The sequence below is a fragment of the Myzus persicae genome, unplaced genomic scaffold (genome assembly GCF_001856785.1).
Source record: "Myzus persicae strain clone G006 unplaced genomic scaffold, MPER_G0061.0, whole genome shotgun sequence".
In the NCBI taxonomy this organism is placed as follows: domain Eukaryota; kingdom Metazoa; phylum Arthropoda; class Insecta; order Hemiptera; family Aphididae; genus Myzus; species Myzus persicae.
Genome location: NW_019104122.1, coordinates 8,456 through 25,132, shown reverse-complemented (window position 1 = coordinate 25,132; position 16,677 = coordinate 8,456). Strand labels below are relative to the sequence as shown.

At 27.9% G+C, this 16,677-nt stretch overlaps 1 protein-coding gene across 1 annotated transcript in view; it reads right to left on the bottom strand.

The window, feature by feature from the left end:
• LOC111038960 overlaps positions 1-15,335 on the bottom strand; it is a 40,532-nt gene extending 25,197 nt beyond the window's left edge. The window contains exon 1 of the mRNA XM_022322230.1: positions 15,242-15,335. The gene's annotated coding sequence lies outside the window, so the exon portion shown is untranslated. The remainder of the gene's footprint in view (positions 1-15,241) is intronic.
• Between the last annotated feature and the right edge of the window lie 1,342 nt (positions 15,336-16,677).

Genomic DNA, 16,677 nt, shown 5'->3' with positions numbered 1-16,677 from the left:
GGACAAGCAAGTGATGTATGCGAGGACTTGACCAAATCTGGAATTTTACGATCATACCATGTTGCTTATAAGTTATAACATGATTGGACTACTGAGGGTGCAGCGCTTACACAACATTAGAGAAAATAAATTTGTTTAATTTATTTATATGTTTGTGGTGGATCTAATTAATGTATATTTTGAGTCAATATTTTTAATTTGGTATTAGTGGTATTACTGCGATCCCAAAACGAAAAATACATTGACAATGGCGCAATCGTCAATACGTCAACTCACAAGGCGGAATTTTTTGTAATTTTGTAATATTTTTGATACATTTTAAACAGTCGTTTCCAGATAGAATGTCACGGCGGCGCGATAACGAAAAGCCAGTGGTTCTCCTTATATGATAATAGTGGCGTGAATTAGAAAAATTTCCAACAGTTTGGTTATAATAATAGTATATTATTATACCATAATAATTATTAATTGCCATGCCATATCACATTAATCTATTAATACTGTCATTTTCAGAGGCCGAGGTAGTTTATTTTATACATTTATGATAAACAACTTGGTGAGGCACACCGAACGGCCAAGAGCTTATTAAAAACACGTCGCAACTAGTTTGAGGTGTACCTACTGAAAAGCGTCGCCGCTAGTCAATCTATCTGGCAACGACTGTACTAGACTTTTACTATTGTTCTATGCTTTTACTGTAATAAAAACTGCTTTAAGTTTTATCAGTTATCAGTTATCACTGTGATGTATATACAGTATATACAGACTACAGAGTAAATTCAATTGTCATACGAAATAAACACGACTACACCAACACGAGTATTACACTATTACGCGATATCGTAGATTCGTAGATAGGAGTTAGCATGTAGGTAAGAAGTAATATCCAATGTTGTATTACAGATTATATTGAAATGAGTGGTCGTATAAGTATTAGGTAGTGTATTATTATTATAGTGAATATGTACTTCTAGTAAACAATAATGTATTTTTTTTTGATCTAGTTGTTTTTCAAATAATCACTTATTTTAACGAACACCTAATTTATAATCAAAAATCAAATTTTGCAATATCCAAAATATTATCTGATAAGCCGTGGTTCATACTTTCACAGTCATAGAACATTATATTTAGTACCAAACCACTATTAAATATATACCTTTAATCATAAGGTACTATAAAGGTCATCTATAGTGCTCTGTAGTCTATAAACTATACTACTATAGCCGTAGGTCTACGACTATTAAATACTACATGGACTAAGATATATCTTAGTCCGTGAGTATAACATATTACTACATTAACTCTGTAGGTAGTCAAACAACTTAAAATAAAAATGAAAACAAGATAAAATAATTTTTTTATGATTATGATTTACCTATGTGTGTATTGTATTTCTTGTTGTACCTACTTTATATTTTTATCCAAGTACTTAAGTGAACGAACATGACCACATTAAAAACTAAATCAAATTGTGATCATGTCACACCATAGTATATCATGCCTACCACATAAGGTTAAAACCATAAAGGTTTAAATGGATAATAATTTGATTAATTTTAGAATATTTACAAACAAGGTGGATTTATAAACACAGGAGCAATCTCCGATAGATATGTAATAAATTATACTTTTATCATCTCAGTGAATTCAAATTTGAAAATTGGTTTTGCCATATATGTAAACACTGTGTTCATATTTAACATGGGGACCATGGTTATTACCATGGTTGTAAGCACTTACTACTGATTTTTTGGACACCCTTAACTCCATATTAACACACATAATTATTATCTAAATTTATTTTTCAAATATTTTTTCCTCAGTCCACACATTTCCAAATAGAATTTTAAAAAGATTTAGGACAAAATTTTAATGCATTTTTTATCCTTCATTTCAGTTCTATGTTTTGTACATGTAATATAATATTACTTTATAAAAAAATTTAAATTATGCATTTATTCCCCATGCTTGTATTTCGTATGATATTTTTATGATTGCTCTAGTTTCACATTGTCTAGAGTCCAAGTCCTAGGGTCAGTCTTAAAAATAAACAGTATGAAAGACTTTTTAAATTTATATGATATATTATATTTAATTTTGATACCTACCTAAATCATTAGGTAGATAACTAAACACAAGTTTATTGAAATTTAATACATTTTCCTCACTCTTCGATTATCTACATTTTCTATTTAAATTTTAGAAACTACCTTATTTGATGTTACTGTTATTGTAATAGGTCAATATAATTTAATAAACGTAAAACATAATATTATAATGTAGTGTTACTACTTACTTCTAACCAACCGCCCAGGTAATATATATGTATATATACTGGTTATATATTTGTATACATCATTAATGATACATAAAAATATAAATTTTTATCTATCGAAAAATTTAAACTTAATTTATTTTCAAATTAACAGTCTGAATGATAACTTGTATATAACTATACAATTATTTTGTTGAGAAAAAACGTATTAAAACATATTTAAAACTAGTAAGTATTTATATACTTACTTAATATTATTAATTTACCTAACTATACAATTAAAAGATTTGTGTTCAACTGAATAATCAACAGAAAAATACAATGCTTAATTGCAACAAAATGAGAGTCCTGAAGTCCATTTCAATTGAAAATTGTTTCAAGAATTAAAAATAATTAAAAACAAAAATAAGACTAGACTTATCAAACTTCAATTAGAATAATTATGATAAAGAGCTGTCTTAGTAATTACATATTTTTTTTAAGATTGTAGTAACCTGGTATAGTTCAATGAATTTTTTGTCATTATATCTTTTTTTTTAAAATTATAACTGTTTACACAATATCAAATATACAACTGTGGGAACGCCCTGCCGTACGTGACAACTCTGCCAAAAATGTCTGATTAGCAGATTCTTCCCTCCCTAACAATATAATATAAATATACCTAATAATAAAAATAATTGTTATTTATCATTAATTGTAGTTTATTTTCCACTTCAGCATATTATTATTAAAACATTCGATCAGTTTATACTTAAGTTTATTTTTTAATATAATGTTAAGGTGTTAAATCTGTTGTTTATCAATAAAAGTATCTTTTAGTAAATAATATTTATCATCTTTTTTATTTGCAGTTGTTATTATGTCATTCCAATCAAGCAAGAATCATCAAAACCAACCAATATTATTTATGACTTTTAAACAAGTTTACTAATATTTTCAAAATATTTTGACTTGGGTTGAATTATTTATAGGCATATGAAATTTTCGATTAAAACTAATGTTGATGAAAAAATTTTCGCTTGGTCAAAAAACTTAGAAATGTAATACAAGGTTCCTAGTAAGTTATTGTTGGTGCAAATTAAAAAAAAAGTTGAGAGTAAACCCACAATAATTTTTTTTTGAGCGTTCAAACTTAGAATTTTGACGAAATTTATGAAAATCACGAAAATTAGCAAATTATATTTAGTTAGAAATTCATAAAAAAATTAATTTTTTATTTATGATTTAATAATTTAATACAAGATTCCTTATAAGTTTGTGTATCTTTATTTAAAAAAAAAAGGTCTACCGTAAAGTGAAATTTAATTTTTATGAGCCTTTGAAGTTGAAATTTTTACAACATTGGATATTCACTAGATTTCTCTTGTAACGATTTTCTTATTTTGTTGTAATTAAAAAAAATTACTGTATATACTTGAACCATATGTCTATTTGATCAATTTATATACTTGATACATTTTTCAAAATATTTTGACTCATTTTAAGCTGTTGACAGACATTTTCAATTTTCATTTTTATTTTCTATAAATGTCAATAAAATTGTATTGGTTGGGTCAAAAAGCATGAACATAAAATACAAGACTCTTAATATATTGTTACAATAGCAGTTGAAAAATATTAAAAATGCACAAGCACGGTTTTTTTTATAAGGATTTAAAGTTCAAATTTTGACAATATTTATAAAACTGATATGATTTGTAATTAAAAATGTATACAATTTTCAATTTTTTTAGCTAAAGATTGAAAATTTATACCGAGGTTCCAATTAAAAAATCTAAAAAATATATGAATACAGTTATTTTTTACAGACATTTTAAGTTCAAATTTATACAAAATTACATATTAAGACAAAGAATAATGTTTATCATTTTGTTGTAATTCATTTTCAAAACAGCCCAATTTTACACAGGTGTATTTAAAATTTTTCCAGCATCGCTGATAATTTGAGAATAATATTAATTCAAATTGCCAACTACCATATTAATAATCAGTTTTAACAATATAAAATATCCCAGACTAACATACCGTCCCCACTCAGAATCGTTTTTCGTATACAATGATAATATAATAGCATTGAATTCAAATTTAATACTATCCATTGCAGTGACCTCCTAGACACCTAAAATACAACAGAACGACATCCACTTATCCGCTATTTAATTTTTTATGCACAAATTTGAATCTAATAATTAATATACATTAGTCAAAAAAAATTTTTAATGTTAGTATTCTTAGAATGGGCCAGTTGATGGTTGGCGGGCTAGTAAATATCCAAAATCCAATAACAAAATAATACAAATCCTAATAAAAATAAATATGACACGTTCTAATTTTTTACCTCATTCTGAAAGGCCTGATAAGTAGGAGGAATTGGAAAACATACGGAAGCTATCGTTGCACAAGAGATATGTTTTGCGCCTTTGCGGTTCAAATATTTTGTTTTATTTTATTTTTAAATGATCGTTATGAACTCAGTTATCGACGTCATGTCATTGACCTCGTTATCACGGCGGTTATTTTATTTTTGGTGTGATATTATCTAGATTATCAGTATCAATAAAATTGTTATTATGCCTGATTTATTATTTTTAACGTCTCCCTTACCGAAAGACCCATGCACGTCACTGGCAACTGGCAAGTTGCTCGGCGAAGTACTTTCAGTAAGAAACTCAGTACTCACATCCACTGATGAACCGTGATGATTACGATTCTGAATTTCTACTTATAATTAGTTATAACTTATAACGATAAATTGTCAAATAGTGGTGCTAAAGATAATTGTATAGTTATAACTTATAATACATTACAAGTAATACATTGAGGCCAACACGTGTGCGAGAAAGACATACAATGTAAGGCCATTGTATATTTGTATGCCTATGCTAAGTTATAATCTCCTTGATAACTTCAGATTTATATGAATTTATTATGTAGTCATGCTAGCTTCAAATATTTTACACCATTCCTGGTTCATTTTATTATAATGTATCTATGAATAGCTATGGGATGATGTACACATGAATTTAGACCATGCATATTAATATATAATTTGTTATCTATATCATGGATAATAATACCGGATCGGTAGTAAATTGGTAATCATAGAAAAGTACCCATATAACATAATAATGGAAGCGACAGCTATCAAAATCCTATTGTTTACTATGTTCAATATTTCAGTTGGCCTGACTTAATTTTACCGGAGTCTCGGCATGATGCTGTAATCTCATCGTCCATATCAAAACACGTTCCAACATTAGCTCCATGCCGAGTCTCCGGGAAAAAGTAAAAAGTAGTAGGAAAAAGTAATCGGCTGTTTGACTGTCACTTCTATTATATTCTATGCCTCTATGGTATTACCAACTTACCAACGTCATTCCCCCCGAATGAGAACAGCAAGATTTCAAAGACTGACAAAGAGAACCAAGGATGTTATAAACTAGCTGTGATGGCTTTGCACATTTTAATTGATTCCCAAACGTATAACCGTTGCACGTTAAAATGGAAAGCAGTTTAAACTACGTCGCGGTTCGTTCAGTAACAGTCCTACTGGCTACTACCGATCCAGACTATAGATAGAATATGTACATGGATAGATACTAGGTAGTAATGTATAGATAAACTTAAATAGGTATACATAAATATAAAATAATAATTATGTTATAGGCATGGCTAAATATACTAGCAAATTATACTAGTATATTTAGCCATGGTTATAGGTTTCTAAACATATTATGTTAGTTACGATTCTTGATATATTGTCATTGTTGATTTTTATTTATTTAGTGTCTGTAGTTACTATGCATGAATTGTTTATGGAACTATGATTATTGATTGCGTAGTATTGAAATATGTTTAGAAGCCAGAAATTTAGCAAGTTGCAGAATGAGCTTTCCTAGTTTATTTTTATTATTTATCTGTGTAAAAACATCGGCAGCTAAGGTCATTACGGATATACCGAATATTTACATAATTGGTTTTTGTTGTGTATATTGAATAGTAGTTAAAATTATTATTATTCAGTTCAGTACCCACGACTAGAATATCATAGAAGGCGAACCACTGGCTTTCGGCTAAACGGCCATCAGAATGCGGGACCATCGTCACTCATTAAATATGCTATATTGCCAGCTATACTACATTGATACCTTCTACCTACAACAATGCGAACATTGGGAACTACACATAGACCAGTCATTTTGTCATACATATAATATTTCATTCGTTAGTTTAAGTACAACAATTTTAATTATATTTTTGATTTTACATATCGCGTACCTATGCACAAGAATACTGTTCCTTTATTATTATCGTGCGTTTGACAATAACGGAGTTAACTAAATTAAGCACCTCGGTACTATATTATATGAATATATCATCAACTCAACAATCATAAGTATACATCGTGGGATAGAGGCGATACATCAATTTACAAACAACAAACCACTAATAAGGTAGGAAGACAAAACATTGATTTTTATTTATTTATTATATATTATTGGATGTTTCTACTTTAAATTAACATAATATTAATAATAAAATTATTAAATATTAATAATAAAATTATTAAATATTAATAATAATATAATTACATTGTTTACAATGTTGAGTTACTATATAATTAGACGGATATTTGTAGACATTGCTATAATTTGTTGTTATTTCTGAATAAAAATATATGTATCAATAATTGTGAGGTGGAATGGTTACCCAAAGGAAGTACTAATATTTGAGAAGGTTAAAAAATAATAATTGGAACGTGTATTATTACTTTGAACAATGGGTAGAGTTAGGTTAGGTAATTTTAATTAAAGATACTATTAAATTAGGATGACGAACGTACAGAATTTTTAAAATACATAATACAAAAATAAAATAACTCATAAAACATCTGTAAATAGTTTGAACTGACGGAAATCATTTAGGTATTAAAACCGAAAAACTGACTCAAAAGGCCGAAAAAAAGTTGGAAGACCTAAAAAAACAAAAATTCAAATACTTGCAAAAAAAAGATTCAAAATTTAATTAATTAGTACCTAATTCAAGTTTGTGATAAAGAATAAGCTCTAGTAATAATAATAGGTATATCCATAATATATCTGTCCTCAAATGTTAAAAAAAAAATTGTTTTTATCAAAATGGTTCCCAAATGGTTTCATTTTGCACCTGTGACGTAACCTAATTTTATCAACAATCAAATATATATTTATAAAAAAATATATTAAATACCTATAAAATAAGTTATAAAATTATATTTCTAAATTATACAAACATTATATTATAATATGTATAAATTTAATACACACTGGAATGTAAAAATAAATATGCAATTGTTCGAAAATTATGTTTAATAAAACGAATAAAATATGTTCACCACACGTCGATCGGGATTGAAAATGTTTAATATATTAGCGGCAATGTGTATAATATTGGTATTTTATATAATGTCTAGGAATTCTATATAACACCAAATACAGCCGGCAATCTATAAAATTGTTTAAATTACCTAACCATTATATGAAATGCCAAACAATGTATTGGTAATATATTAAATCCATATAATCAGTACCTATTGATATTTGACAATATATAAATCCATTAAAAATCTGTAATCTCTATTGCAATTCAAAATGTCATCCTAACTTACAGTGTTGTAATAAATAAATTTAACGACTTTTTATAAACTTTATGTTTTTTTTTGTAATAATAGAATACTTTTAGTAACATTTATTTTATCTTAACGAAATTTAAAATAAATTTTAAAAAGTAAATTGTATTTATTCCTAATAAGTACCTACGTTCTACATAGATTTTTGTATTTTATAGAACAATATAATAGTAATAATAATTAATAACTGCATGTTAGTACTTCCTATACAATTTACAAATTATTATTTTTTCATTTTTATGCATTATATTCTGTAATATTAATGATACCTACTTTGTAATAAATATTTTTTTGTGCGCTAATAAAATTAATAATTGTCTTAATTATGATAGAAGGAATTTTATTTATTTGGTTTATATCACTATTCTACAGATTGCCAATTTGTTGTTTGTCATTTTATGAAATGTGTAGTTATTATACAAAATATTTAGGAAATGTGTGTAAAAAAAATTTATTATACACTTTTAAAAACCACCAGGTATTATATAGAATTCCTAGGCATTTTATATATTAAATATATTATACACATTGCCGCTATCATATAAATAATTACTTATTCATTATATGGGATAATAAAATGACTTATCTTCGGAAAGTATTTTGAAAGTTATATTATATACGTATTATGTGAAATGTACTATTCAATTGTAATATATCTCATACTCCATGGCTTAACCGCTTAAGAGGACGTGATACCCGCATGTGTTGTCTCCGTCTTACAAGTGCGTAACATAGCAAATTGTGTACAATACAATTTTACACTCGGCGGAACACGTGTAGCTCCGTTAGTTTAAAAATTAAAGTGAATTGACCTCTTATAAAATCTAAAGGTAAGATTATTATCTAGGCAACCTCATAGGCTTTTTATTATATTTTAATTTTAACGCGAGTTATGAGTATTTTAAAATTTTTTATACATCTTAAAATACTTATAACTAGCTTTAAAATACAAATATAATAAAAAGCCTATGAGGTTGCCTAGATAATAATCTTACCTTTAAATTTTATAAGAGGTCAATTCACTTTAATTTTTAAACTAACGGAGCTACGCGTGTTCTGCTGAGCGTAAAATTTGTTATGTTACGCACTTGTAAGACAGAGACAATAGATGCAGGTATCATGTCCTCTTAAAGGATTATTGAATACTATTGTTTGATTATGTTAGTTACTATGGGTATACTAGCTATTGTTTTATTTATTAGAATGTAATTCTCACGATTTCAATAAGATCTTGTAATATATTTACAAACTCTTCCAAGTCTAAACATTTTTATCAACACTTAAAACAAAAAATTGAAAATAGCTTTACAACAGTATACATTGCTAAAATTTGATAAGTTATTTTGAACATTTTATCGAATATTGAATGTAAGTAATATTGAAATTTTTAAGATTAATAACAAATTACAAATAACGAATAATAACAAAATATTAAAAAATTTTAGATGATAAAACGTTATACCTAATTCATTTGAATATCAAATGTCGTGAACATTTTATTTTTAATCACTCGATAAAAATATATGAAGCTTTAAGGTTTGCTTACGGCTAACTTTTTTATTAATTTAAAGTAAAAAAAACTTAGTGGGAATTTTAGATATAATTTTCAAAACCTATGTTTTATACTTTTTGGAATTTTGATGAATTTTGAAAACTTGTAACTTCAAACGCTTATATGGAAACAAATTTGGCTGTTTATTCAATAATTATTATTTAGAAAATAAACAACTTATGAAGAACCTTATACTACATCAGGGACAGATCTAGGGGGGTCTAGGGACATAGACATATTATTTCCCAAATTTTTTTAATAATTCTACAGATCCTTATATTACTATATTTCAAATTATATGTATGTCTGATAATATAATATAGATTGATGATCTTAGTTCATGTTACACAGTGATTCCAATATTGTAATTTTACATTTAACAAAAAATTGTGATCCCCCCCAGATCTTTGCTCTGCAAAAGTAATAATAAAGATTTGCAGTGTAGAAAACCATTGATGTAGTTTACAAAAATAATATGTAAAAAAGTAACAACCAAAAAAATTCTTTACAAATTTTAAAAACCTTGAACCTTCAGCCTAACCTTGAAAAAATGGACAAAGGCTATTGACAACAGTTGATTCAAAATAATTCTTCTCTAAAGCATTTAAGCACTTGAAATCTTTTCAACATTATGCTAATTTTTTTATCAAATCAACAGATTTATACTTAAATATATAACCAGATTATAAATGTATATTATCTTCCTATTATATACAAGCTATCGCGTCGGCCGTAGCCCGAGCCAACGATTTTTGTTTCACTATAAAAATATTCATGGAAAAATATACCATAAATATACTGATTGCAATATTAATATAATATATAATTAATGGCTTTATGGCAAACTTATAAATGAACAGAAAAAATTCTTTTTTTTGTAAGCTGAAAATAAATCCATGTGTGAACTATCTTTTAGGTAATTTTACCTATTCTAAGTGTAGTGATTAATACCCTCCAAGTCTCAAGGAATCTATTTATATAACTTTTATTTCAAACGATCCAGTAATTTTTGAGTCTATTTACTTCGGATAAAACAACGCATGTTAAAAAATATATATAGTGACCAAATATCAAAAATTATTATATCCGATCAATTATATTATATGCAACCTGTGGCAACCATTCATAAAGATAAAAAAATACTAATTTGCTACCATAACTATTAACTATATTATAATATAGTAACCATTTATACCTACAGACAAAAATCTTATGGATAAGATCTTTCAGTTTTTCCCAAATTTTCAGGCAACTTTTCCCATTTTTATTTCCGTAGAAACCTCATTCGGAATATTACAAACATTTGAAAAAACAAAGGTGCCAAATCGGTACAATTATTCTCGATTATACTCTTACCAACGAACAGCTTTTTATTTTTATTATACAAAAGATTGTAATATTATTTACAAAAAAACATTTGAAAAATACTTTCGTCAAATAATTGTAATGTACTAATGTCCGCGAAAACCAACATTAAGAGTTCTTTTACACATTTTAAGATTTGTTGAAAGAGACTTCAGATATCAGACTGTGTATATTTTTTTCTTTATTTAGATATTTGGTACATTATGGTGATTATCGTTTGTATATATATTTTTTAAAGTTTATCGATAACAAGAAAAATACTTAATACAATAACTAATTATATTTTTCATTGAATTGTACATAACCCTGAACCTCTCAAGAGTTATCTCTGTGAGGACAGTAATCTGTTAGTGGATATTATTTATAATTACTAATTTAAAAAAAAAATAATATTTTGAAATAATCTGGAATATTGCAATCTAATGTAATCTAATGTTATTAATGTTTTAAATACATAATAAAGAAGTACATAATATACCATTCTGATGTATAGTTTTATAATATCAATATTTTAGAGACGTCAGTATATTCTTTATAAAATCTTAGGAAAGTTTACCAAAATTTTCTAGACACGTCCTGTGAATAACGTTAAAATAATCTATATTGGTTTATCACAAAGTACTACCTATATTATTATTTACTTTTATTTTTGGTAAACTTTCCTAAGATCCTATAAAGAATATACTGACCTCCATACAATATTGATATTATAAAACTATGCATCAGAATGGTATATTAAGTATTTAAAAAATTATTAGATTGCAGTATTCCAGATTATTTTAAAATATTATTTTTTTTTAAATCAGTAATTATAAATAATATCCGCTAACAGATTACTGGTCCTCACAGAGATAACTCGTGAGAGGTCCAGGGTTATCTACAATTCAATGAAAAATATATATGCAAACGATAATCACCATAATGTACCAAATATCTAAATAAAGAAAAAGAATTAAAATCAATATTACTAAAATATTTAACATATAGTAAGTAAATATTTATATCTGTTAAAACTTTCTGTTACGCCGTGTATTATAGTAGTAGGAAAAAAAGATAATTGGAAAAAAAAGCAATGAATTAAAGCAAACAACATATTTGCACATTTGTTTTTTAAATAGGTATTAATGTATATATGAAGTAAAACGTCTATACAGGGCGTATAAAAAAAGAAGTGACCGTTAAGCTTGGGAGAAACGGTTCGACAACAGTTACCATTTCGATTCCAGTCGTGAAAACCATATTTTTGGCATTTTTTTCTCGTACATTTATTATTTTTTTTTATAAAAAAATAGAAACGTGTTTTTCATGACGGTTTTTTTCGTCCCTCTGTAAAAAAGTTATTCTTTATCCCCGCGTACTCGCACGACCCACTTTTTTTAAATAATATGAAAATTGAAAAACATTGAAGTCATTACACACATGGAGTATGCCTAAAAATTTCAATATTATATCATAAGAGGATGTTAGCGCCATGTTTGTTTTCTCTCTCTAACCCACGCTCAACATAGGCATAAAACGCATTTACGCAGAATAATTTTTTGTTTTGTTTTTGACTATCTTAGAGTAAAATCACCTATTATAAAATCGATATAATAAAATATTTCTAGTTCATGTTATTTTGCAGTTAACAAGTCGATAATTTAGCGTTTTTGGTATTTTATGATATATTTGAAGGAATGTCTCCCTTACGTAAAATCATGCCTGAAAAATCACAATAAGTACCTACTTTTTGGAATATTTTGATCAAAAAAACAATGAGACATAAACACGTACTCGCCAAGGAAATAGGTACATTGAAATTTCGAAAAGTACCATCTCTGTTTCCACCGGAAATCTTGAATGTGCATGATAGTTCACTACTTAACATCGATCGTACGAATAATGAAACGAAGGGTTTCAATAACAGATTTTCGGAGTTAGTAACCCTTAAACAAGCTTATACTCGAACCTAATAAAAATGTGATGCTGGATGTTGCAGCCAGTGAGACGTTAATCCAGCATCAATTATTAGCCGTGTTGAGCTCAGATAAATAGTTTTTCATCTAGATAAAAACAAAGACAATAGACCTAAAATCTATCTAGATAAAGATAAAAATAAGCACAACTAAAATTATCTATTTATTAGATAAAAGATAAACAGAATTTAACTAGATAAAAAGCCGATAAATGTTTAAAAAATAAGAATATTATAAAATTCAAATTGTATCAGGTAATAGAAAAAAAGATATGATTCACAGAATGAAGAATCCTCCAATTAAGCTTGGAACTTTTGACAGTGATCAGTGTAACAATATTATTATTAACTAAAAACTAGTATGATATGATAAATTATTTGGATAACTATGCTATAATCATACTATTATTCAATTCATAAAAATATTGGTGTTATTAAGTAAACAAGTGACGACACTGCCATCTTCATTTTAGAATTATCAGTAATATTTGGTAGTACCAAGTAATGTAAGATAAATCTTTTAATTAGACAATTTATGTAATTTGGGAAAATTAATTTGAACTGTTTGTTATATCCTTTAGATATATCATGGACTTCATTAGAGAGATGAAAAGATAATTGTGTATGGTAGGTATGAAGGTGCTTTAGTTATAAATATCTCAAAGAGTTTTTGATTGAAAATGTTGAATACGAATGGTGTTTGAAATATTTGCAGTGACCCATACCTAATTACCAACCATACTATGTAAACAAATTGGCTTAATTAAAGGCTTATAGAATAGTACTGTGGTGGTTAAGTTTCTAATTTTGTGAGATTGGAAATTAACAAAGACACAGAACATAGAAAATGAAAGCTATAATTAAAAAAAAAAAGTTTATTGAGTAGAAATACCTGCTTACTTAACAAGCTAATATATTTTTATAAAAACTAATTAAATGTAACTATTATTAGATTTAATGTAGTAATGATTTATAGTAATATAACATTCAGTATGTACTAAGATCAATGTACCTAAACAAGTACCCAATACTTGAGTTCATATTTTAATGCCCACTAATAATATGTCTATTTTAGATGTCTACCGAAAGTTAACACATTCATCAACACATTTTAAGTCTTGGTAGTAAAAACCTATAAGCTATTCCCGTTAGATATAGGACATAGGTAGGTACATCATAAGTCTTGTAGTATTCATACCTATCAACCATTCAGTCGATGAGTTGAAATTAAATCAATGTTGCAATTTGATGTACCTATCTATCACAATTTAAACTTAAATATTTAAGATACATGCATGCATATCTTGCATTAAAAATTAATCTTCTTCAATATTTCTAAATTTCTAATTGATTTAATTGCTATTTCGACTGTTCGAATGTAGTTAGGTACCCTAAAGTGATATATTATCATGTTAGAATTATTTTTCATTTTTTGAAATTTTATTCTGTCATTCACATTTATTAGTTCAAAATAAGTACCTATTAATTTAGGCATCCTAATTCCAAACCAATGAGCCAGCATATTCTAAACTCGGATACAACAAAAGTAGATACAACAGAATTTACATGAAAAGAACTGTTTGGATTCAACGACAGATGACAACTTAATGTCCTCTGTACCCTCGTCTGTACCTATATCATAAATCAAACTTATTTTATCTTTGTTAATATAATGTAAATCTAACAGGAGGCAATTATATCATTGTTATTCAACCTAGGTATTACATTGTAATTTCATAATATCTAATACCTAATTGATTAGAATAAATAAATATTTAGTGAAAAAAACTAATTTAACAATAACTCAAGAACGCAGTTATGTAGAACACACCAACACGGTATGGGTATAAAATAAAGATAAAACAATACCTATGTTATAACAATTAATTCACACTGTTGATGTTTTTTATAAGACACGGTTTTATAGGACATAAGTATTAGGCTCGGTATTAGCATTGAGTACTTATTTATTGTAATATAATACAATATACTCAACACTATTGGGTATACACCATAGACTACGGAGTACTCGAGTACTGTATAGTGTATATACATAAACATAAACTTATAAATAATAATAATAAAAGACAATTAATAGTAATAATTTTTAATAGGTCAAATGGTTTAAGATAAACCTTATAGGACATAAATATTAAGTCGTATGAGGTATGATAATATAATAATATAATATAATAATATATATAATATAATACCTTAGCTCATAATACGGACATATAGTAGTAATTTTATTAATTTTGGTAGGATGATAACAATTTGTTTAGTTCGATTAGTCGTTAGAAAATTAAGAGCAAAAGAAAAATTGTTTTTGTCCTATACCATTATTTTGATCAGTTCGAAGCCCGCAAAAGGCACCGAAAATCAAAACCAATAAAATAAAGTGAGTAAAAATATTATAGTTACCAGACTGAATAACCGGTACGAGTTTCAGCGGCTCCGCCGCTGTTAGTTATTTGTTGCTGCAATTGGTCGTTGTTGTTAAGATTACTAATATTAGCTGTAAAAGTGTAAAAAAATTAGGAATAAATCGAAAGAAATATTTTAACATTTTTGGATAAAGAGATATTATTAAGTAGATCCAATATTTAAACAGAAAGGAAAAAACAATGACAGATTAACGAAAACGGAAAACGAAAAAAGTGCAATCGATAGACAGAAAACAAACTAGTCGAAAAACGCAATAAGGGAGAGGTTAGAAAGAGAGAGGAAAATTGTTTATTTAATTTATTATTAGGCACGAGAAAAATGTATTATTATAATTTATTTTTAAAAATGTAATATTATAATTTATTTATTTATTTTTATGTGAAGATAAACCGAACGACCAGTGATAGGTAAAATGATCGATTGTGATTGATGATTTCACGAAGAATAATGAAAATCAACGGGCTACACCGGTGCCGAAAATATGGCGACGTACCTCTGCGCTTACGCCCGAGCGAAAACGACACTTGTTGAATCCGCTGTTCGCAGAGACGGCTGAATGAAATGAAAACGAAGGACACGGACGGACACAGTAAGAGGCAAGGGGAGTTTGGACGACGCGTAACGTTTCGGTGGAAGTCGGATTTATTATATGGCGTCGGCGCACCGGGTCGACCTAAACGTATGTAAACGTAGTAACCGGAAGGGCGCAAGCGTGCTACTCGTGCACACGCACAGACACGATTAACGGGACACGTATCGAGGCGGTTACGATTTAATAAAAGTTTATCGGAAGGAAAAATTTAAGACTACTGAGTACTGATTATGTTTTATTTACCCGAAGAAAAGACGAGTCGGAGGTGATCGTTGTCCGTTGACTGTTAGTAGGCAGTTTAAGGAAATTGTCGAAAACGGTCTACGTCCAGTCCATTCCGATGGCGGCGAATGATTATGACGCTGGCGCAGTGACGCACTAAGGCAGCCTGATCTACCGGCGAGTAGCTAGCGGCGAACCCTACGAACTACACAGTACACGTGTAAGTAATGACGTAGTGGCTCCCTACTACTGTAGTGGTGTAAACAGGCTGGCACGGTATCGATAAAACGCATCACTGGCACAGCGGCGCGTCCTCATCTGGAACTATCTATTCTGATACGTCCGGTCTCGAATAGATAGGTATATATTATATTTTAGTATAATACTCTTTAGCCTTATAGTAATAATGGGTATTAGGTATATTATCATTTCATAATATTTCTACCGCTCATACATTTCCGTGCCGACTGCGATGATACCTGATTGCACGGACGAGCAGTAGGGCGCAGTCGGCCGCCGCATAACATCTACCTACATGCGTCTACCTGCCGATTTGAGGGACGGAATCCAAAAAAAAATGTTTAGATAATTTAACGAC